Source organism: Ornithodoros turicata, chromosome 1 (assembly GCF_037126465.1).
Source record: "Ornithodoros turicata isolate Travis chromosome 1, ASM3712646v1, whole genome shotgun sequence".
Classification (NCBI taxonomy): Eukaryota; Metazoa; Arthropoda; class Arachnida; order Ixodida; family Argasidae; genus Ornithodoros; species Ornithodoros turicata.
The window spans coordinates 167,016,062-167,023,561 of NC_088201.1; the positions used below are offsets into that span (position 1 = coordinate 167,016,062).

Consider the following 7,500-nt stretch of genomic DNA (forward strand, 5'->3'; position numbering starts at 1 on the left):
ACCACTTCACAGAGGGAGAGCAGAAGCGCCGTGAACCTTAGTGTTTTTTCTATTTTCAATTTAAGATTAAATTAATTGATGAATTTCGAGTCAATGAGTACGTAGAACACCGCATTTACAACAACCTACTGCTCTCTTAAAGGTCTATTATCTTGACATTACAATGATTTACAGCGCAGTTGAGCATGATGGATATTGAATTCTGGGGGAGTCGTACAGAGTAAAATAAAACGCCCAACGTGGGGCTCGAACCCACGACCCCGAGATTAAGAGTCTCGTGCTCTACCGACTGAGCTAGCCGGGCTACACGACCACTTCACAGAGGGAGAGCAGAAGCGCCGTGAACCTTAGTGTTTTTTCTATTTTCAATTTAAGATTAAATTAATTGATGAATTTCGAGTCAATGAGTACGTAGAACACCGCATTTATAACAACCTACTGCTCTCTTAAAGGTCTATTATCCATAGAGATAATATAGTAGGATTCTATTGTGGGCCACACTGGGATGTCACGTGACATGAGAGCAGCTGCTGCCCGGAATCCGCAGCGATGTTCTAAGAATCACAAGTGTGGGTCGGTCTGGGCAAGTTTTAAGGCAAACAGAGTACCTTTTAGAGTTCACGGAAACGTTGCTCTGCGATTACGAGACTGATATCGCATCGAGAAATGCTGTGGATCATATTTTTGAGAGATACGGGCGCCGCGAAGGTTGCTATGCACGGCGGGCGTGAAGGAGGAATCGCCCATGTCGAGGTTCGAAAAATTCAATTATCTCACGTGGGTACTACAGGGCACTGAGAGCTTTAAAACAGAGAATGGACGCAACATGCCGTGCAGTCCGTGCTTGTTTCCCGCCGTGGCCACAGATCATGTTACGATGCTACAGCTGGAATGTGGATCGTCATTGTAGACTGAGGCGTAATCTCAAGTTGGCGTGATGTCGAGGAAACCACACTGTGCTAGACGGGAACTGGATAATGGTGCCCAAGATTTCTCTATTATATTGCACATGTACCCACATGCACTGCAGATAAGCTATGTAATACATAGCACGATACAAAATTTTGGGAATACCAGAAGAGTATCAAAATACAAAGGAAGGGACTCAGAGCCTGTGTATCAATAGAATAGCATAAATACAAATTTGATGTACAGGGTGTTTGCTCTAACGTGTCCAGAAATTATATTTAAAGCGAGCGATAAAAGAAAAGCAAGCGGCACTTTTCTGCTACTTGACTAAGAAACAGGTACTGCTTCATTAGTAGCACTTGTTTCTTAGTCAAGTAGTTGAAAAGTAGCGCTCGTTTCACTTTTATCGCTCGCTTTAAATAAAATTTCTGTACACGTTAGAGCAAACACATTGTATACATAAATATAGTAATGTAACCACTCGTACAAGCAGAAAACTGCCTCACAATGTGACTAGTGAGGCACTTAAAACCAGGGTGTCGAACCGCAAAAAATACGGGTTCGGTTCGGGTTCGCGTTGTTTTGATTTCGTTCCGGTTCAGTTCCGGTTCGACCACGCCAAAAATCGAACCGGTTCGCAGCCCCGAACCGGTTCGCGAACCGGTTCAACGCTTCCGTTTTATATGTTCCATAAAACTGCTTTTATCAGGAAATGCGTGGCTAATAGCTTACTGCTGTTGTCTGCATTGACGTCTTTAGCGGTGAGGTAGCCATTTAGCGAGAGAAATGAGAAATGGATGAACACTTATTGCAAATAGAGTCCACGCTGATGAAGCGGTGTAGTCCTGCTACTTTCTGTTCCCAAAATCTCTTTTTTCACACGCACAGTGCCAGCAAGGTACACTTAAAGCAAGCCTAATAAGATGGACAGCGTAACATAGACGACAGTACTTGCCGGCACACTGCCTTCGCAGCGTGAATCGATCTGAAACCGTACTGAAGCATGTCGAAAATAAGCCTGCCAGCCTTACTCTGTCCGAGCTCACAGCAGTGTACTAGTTAATCCACAACACAAAGGCAATGTGTCACGACACAACTGCACTACCAATAAGCAGAACCACATTTACTTTTCAAACCACGACCAATCAAACAGGCACCGTTCTGCGTACGCTCCTTCTCCACTTCTCATGTTTCTGACTTGTTTAATTTTTACTGCTCACGCGTAAAGGGAAATCTTGGGCTCTTATTTGATCACATATTCGTCCTGTAGAGCTACATAACAGGCCTACTCCGTTCCTGTTTCATTCGTCCGCGTGGCACCTCGTCTCTGAAGAGTAGACGCCGCACCGCGTGCGTAGGGCGCTAGCCGCGGCGCTCACAAGGACAACTGCGCTTTAACATGTTAAAAAGATGCTGAAAGTATACTTACTATACGTCGTCGTCTGACTGCTAGGTGAAAATTTCTGGAATCCATGATATAGGCGCGTGATGATGATACCAATGTGTCTTCGTTCGGGGATAGAAAGGAGCTCTTATGCTGACTTCTTTTATGTCCGAACCGTTTTGTTGCGAACCGGTTACCGCTATTATTTTTTACGGTTCTGCTCCGGTTCGGGTTCAACAGTGTCATGAAAATTTCGGTTCGGGTTCGGGTTCGGTTCCGGCAAAAATAACGGTTCGGGTACGGTTTTCGGTTCGGGTTCGGGTTCGGTTCGACACCCTGCTTAAAACATTGTATCAACATGGAAATACCAAAACATAGAATATTTAAAAGCACAGAATAAAATGTAGAGTACGCATAGAATATTTACAAGAATGTGCGGAAATTGCCAAATGCCCTTCATAGTTGCACAGTACACCTACTGGTTACGAAACAAAATCTGTTTCGTGAGCATTTGCCTTACTTGAACACCACGATTTGCCACAGTAACCCTGCGTGCATGTTTCCTCAGCCTGATGTTTGTGTATCTCTGTTGTGTTACCTTTGCAAGAGAGATAATATGGCTGGGCTCATCAGCATAGTGCTTACACCTCGGCAACTTTTCACCATGTTTAGCAATGAAATAGTTGAATGATTTCAGGACAATGTTGGTTACTGTGAGCTCTCTGCACTTGGACTGCTCAAGCCGGAATATTTCTTCAGCACAACAAAGAAGTCGTTGTACAAAGGAAGATGGCTTCAACAGACCACCATTGGCCCTAAGGATGATCAGAAGGCTTGACGTGTCATCATCAAGAAGGGTATCAAGGCACCCATCACATGTGAGTTTTGCTGACACTATTCTGACGAAAAAAAACCCCAATGTACGCTACAACGTCCTCGCTGAATCTGCTTAGACCCGACGAGACACCGTAGTCGTGATCAATAGCATCAAGGAATGTGCTAAGGTTGGTTTCTGCCTGGGTTTCCTCAGTAGAGCTGCTCTGTGAATCTTCTTCTGATGCCTGCTGCCGTGGTCTACCCTAGTGAGACAATGTCTCAATGCCCTCCAGGCTGGGAGATATGTTGGCTGTACTGGGAGCGTGAACATCAGCATGCAGCAGCAATTTTCGGTAGGCGTACCTAAACTGTGACGCGGAGGGATTGTTGTACCGGCCTCCCCTTTGTCGTATACAGCTGAAGAAAAGTTCGAGGTGGTCTTGACTCAGCCGATACGTTGTGATGTACCTGTAGGAAAGATATTTCTCTCTTGCCATGTCCTCATGCTTTTTTTTTTTTTTTCACTTACTTGCACGCGTCGTTCTGGAAGAGTCCCTCCGCAAGTTCTGCTATGCTCTTTAGTGTAAAGGCAAGGCTTATCACGGACATGCGACGACCGTGCTGGGTGACTGGCACGCCAGAGGATAAGTGTAGCGTCATTAACCTTGAGGATAGCTTGATCATCTTTTCCTTCTGTTGTGTTATGGAGGAGCTCCGCAACGGTGCCTTGAACCCAGTCGCTACGGGGCTATGTGAATTTAGTATGTCGAATGACCTAGAAAAAAACGGAAAGCATGTCAGGACAGTAGCTATCAGAAAGGGTGGAAGTTCCTTACTGACCCACATCTGTGATGAACCTCACAGTGCCCTCGCTGCCCTCAAAATCTGTAATTCCTAGCAGTCTGCAGAAGTCGAGCGCTTTGCTCACTGACGAGCTGAAGGTCTGAGCAGCCAGTCTAACCTTCATAATTTGGCGGCGGAACTCAACATGTGCGCTAGTTAGCTTGTTGGCGGCTCGAAGTCCTTCGGCCTCTTGGGACTTCTGTAGCTTTTCAATGAAGTCCCACCTGATGGTCTGGGAATAGAGAAAATTAGTTGAACTTGTGTGTGCTGCATTGTACAGATATACAGATATTGTTAAATCTCACCCCATAGTAGGTACTGTGCAGCACTTTGTGGTCTCCCACTAGATTTCGAAGCAGCTTGAGGCCATGAGCCGCATCGAAGATTAGATGGACTCTCTTCTCCTTGTCACAGGGGTGTGGGAAATGCGTCTTGAAGTCCTCTGTGCTGTCGACATGTATTCGACACCCCAGGAGGCGTCTCATCATTACGTTTGACGACAAGCCGTCGCACACTACTGCTACAACCTCTAGGCCGCAGTCCGTTATTGTTGTTATGGCTTCTGTCAGGAGGTTTTTAAGAATTTCGCCCGATAGTCCTTTGTTGAGAAAGTACCCAAAGGGTATCTTCCATGGTGATACCACACCCACTACCATGAACACAAGTGCATCACCCGCCAGTGCTGCGTCATCAGTTTCGTGTGGAGTGTGGGCCTCCCCGAAATCTACAAACCCAATGAGGCGCCCTGTGGCTTTGTCAACTTCGCATTTTTTTCTTATGCTCATCCCGTCGAGCATAATGGAACACAGCTTGTCCCTTCGCTCACTGTTCTGGTGTTTGGTTTTCAGATGATCAAGCACCTCTTTAGTGAATCCCGGCCACGCTCCTACGACCTTTGACCACTGACGAAGAGTGTCAACAGCTGGCATAGGAAACATTTTGGCCACATAGTTGTAGGCCCTGGGGGAATAGAAGTGCAGAGTCATGGCGAACTTTCGTGTCTCCTGAGAATACCTACGGCCCATTTTTGAACGTTTCACATTCTTTTTCCATTCTTCGATTATTTCTTTGGGCAGCTCACCAAAAGATTCAATCCTGCTCTGTGCTTCTTCTGCCAGTAGGTGTTTCTGTTTCAGTTCTGCAATCAGATCTTCCAGCTTCTTTATTTTTGTGTGTCTTCTTTTCAGTGTCATCTGCAGACGGCGGCGGACTGGACTCGAGTGAAGATTCCTCTGCTTTAGTTGCCGTACACTTGACCTAGGAGTTGTTTTGCTCTGGTAAGCATGCTCTTTCCGAATTCCTGTGCTTTTTGGTGTGGTGGGGCTCTTAATATTCGTGTCACCTTGTGATACCTGCAGTATGCACAAATTACAGAGCACACGTCTAACAGCGAAATGTTTCATAAAATGTACCTTTCGCCTTTTCGGTGTTCCCTGTTCCTGAGGTGTACAGGTCACTGTTTCGGAGCAGACATTTTCAACACTTTCAGTGTCAACTTCTGGGGATGCACTTGGCTGGCTTGATTTGTCTCCTCCCATGTGTGATGCTTGTGATGGGGATTCTTGCCCAGTTTCGTGAGTGTCAACCAAGACAGAGGTCTGTTAAAAGTGCAGTAGGGTGAAGCTTGTTTTGGCTAATGATGCCCACAAAGCTTTTTCTTTTTTCTTACTTTCATGTTAGCACCACGAAGCAACTATGGCTATGAGCGGCGTGATGCCCATACTGAAGAGGAAACGTGATCGTGTATTTACCAGTTTGTGCTTCCTTGGGAGTCTACAGTAGGGATGCTCCTCATGAAGCTGCATTGGCATATGTACCTGCATAACAATTTTTGTCTTAACTTTTGTAAGGCTAAATTTTTTACATCATGTTTGGCCGTGGTTGAATACTTTCTCTAAAATCTTTCTAGCATGGGGTCACAAGTGAAAACTGCTCCTTACAGGGGATGCAGCAGGTGTAAGAGGATTGGCTGGCCGATCCAACATCGTACTGCATCCTGCTTCATTGTCCTGTAAAAACAAACACGGAGTCAGCATAATAACACACAGGGAGAGACACAAAGAGTATGGCTGACTGATGTTCATGATTACTGTAATCGACAAATATCAAGCTGATGAGGGTATGCTTTCAGTGCATAAACATGGAAAGCAGGGAGCACCTATATTAATTACCAAGTAAAGCTTTCTCGTTCTACATTGCAATATGACATTCCATTGCTTTGATTTTGTAATGATGTAGGATACAGTCATGGGCATGCACACAATGCACCCAAGGATGTTTTCATTTTCAATGAATTTCATTTGTTTTGAATATCATTTGTAATGACTGTATTGGCACTATGCAATAAAGTGTATTTGGCGCTATACTTGCTTGAGATGTGCTTGGCACTACTGCATTTGGAACAGCATCCTTTTTTAACATGCTCAGGCGATATCCAGACATAAAGCTGCTGGCGTCGAAGTGCCGGGAACAAAGTTTCACATGCCGCGTAGGAACGAAACCCTGCATTCTTAGGGCCTCCAGCCATCTCGAAAGCAAGTCCCGGTTATGCAGAGGAAAGCTGTTGGATGATAACGCAAGGAACATATAATAACAACAGTACGGACTTTTCCGGACGCTTGCCGCCAGTTGCGTTTCTCTTCACGCATGCGGGAAAAGGCGGTTTAGCTTGTATATATGCCATTGAACGTCGTCACAAATTGGGTAAGCTCTTTAATACTTACGAATGAAACGTCACGCCGCAGGATTTGCTGTATCTGACTTTGCACTTCGCGCAGCTAACCGGCATTTTCGGCTGTCTGCGAGCATGGACGACGTATGGCGACAGTACCAAGACGAGGGAGGGGAGGGGAAACCGAAACCATTCGTTTCACATGCACACAAAAGTGACAGGCGAATGACAAAAAACCGGCAGATGATTATTGGCAAGCTCTTATTGTGTCTTTATTCTTGTAATGTACATGACAAACACATCGCATACACCGTATGGAGCACGTCACACAATAAAAACGTCCGCCAAACTTAGCGGAGGGACACCCGAGAGGAAAGCAACAGACTCCATGCCAAAAGTGTGTCGGCGGCGCTGCGGTAACACTTCTCCGGGATAGTCCGACCCCCCTGCTATTATCTTGACATTACAATGATTTACAGCGCAGTTTAGCATGATGGATATTGAATTCTGGGGGAGTCGTACAGAGTAAAATGAAACGCCCAACGTGGGGCTCGAACCCACGACCCCGAGATTAAGAGTCTCGTGCTCTACCGACTGAGCTAGCCGGGCTACACGACCACTTCACAGAGGGAGAGCAGAAGCGCCGTGAACCTTAGTGTTTTTTCTATTTTCAATTTAAGATTAAATTAATGGATGAATTTCGAGTCAATGAGTACGTAGAACACCGCATTTACAACAACCTACTGCTCTCTTAAAGGTCTATTATCTTGACATTACAATGATTTACAGCGCAGTTTAGCATGATGGATATTGAATTCTGGGGGAGTCGTACAGAGTAAAATGAAACGCCCAACGTGGGGCTCGAACCCACGACCCC

The 7,500-nt window shown here is 45.6% G+C and overlaps 1 long non-coding RNA gene and 3 other non-coding genes across 4 annotated transcripts in view; 1 reads left to right on the plus strand and 3 right to left on the minus strand.

Annotated features, from left to right (window-relative positions):
• Positions 1–231: 231 nt before the first annotated feature.
• Positions 232–304, minus strand: Trnak-cuu (transfer RNA lysine (anticodon CUU)). The gene has a single exon. It is a non-coding gene; the product is annotated as a tRNA-Lys (tRNA).
• A 4,988-nt stretch (positions 305–5,292) lies between these two features.
• LOC135372673 (uncharacterized) lies at positions 5,293–6,059 on the plus strand. The gene is made up of 3 exons (XR_010416063.1): positions 5,293–5,548; positions 5,633–5,785; positions 5,895–6,059. It is a non-coding gene; the product is annotated as an uncharacterized LOC135372673 (long non-coding RNA).
• A 1,100-nt stretch (positions 6,060–7,159) lies between these two features.
• On the minus strand, positions 7,160–7,232 carry Trnak-cuu (transfer RNA lysine (anticodon CUU)). Its single transcript has one exon. It is a non-coding gene; the product is annotated as a tRNA-Lys (tRNA).
• Positions 7,233–7,469: 237 nt separating this feature from the next.
• The window catches only part of Trnak-cuu (transfer RNA lysine (anticodon CUU)), a 73-nt gene continuing 42 nt past the window's right edge, over positions 7,470–7,500 (minus strand). The window contains exon 1 of the tRNA in view: positions 7,470–7,500. This exon is cut by the window's right edge and continues 42 nt beyond it. This is a non-coding gene — a tRNA (tRNA-Lys).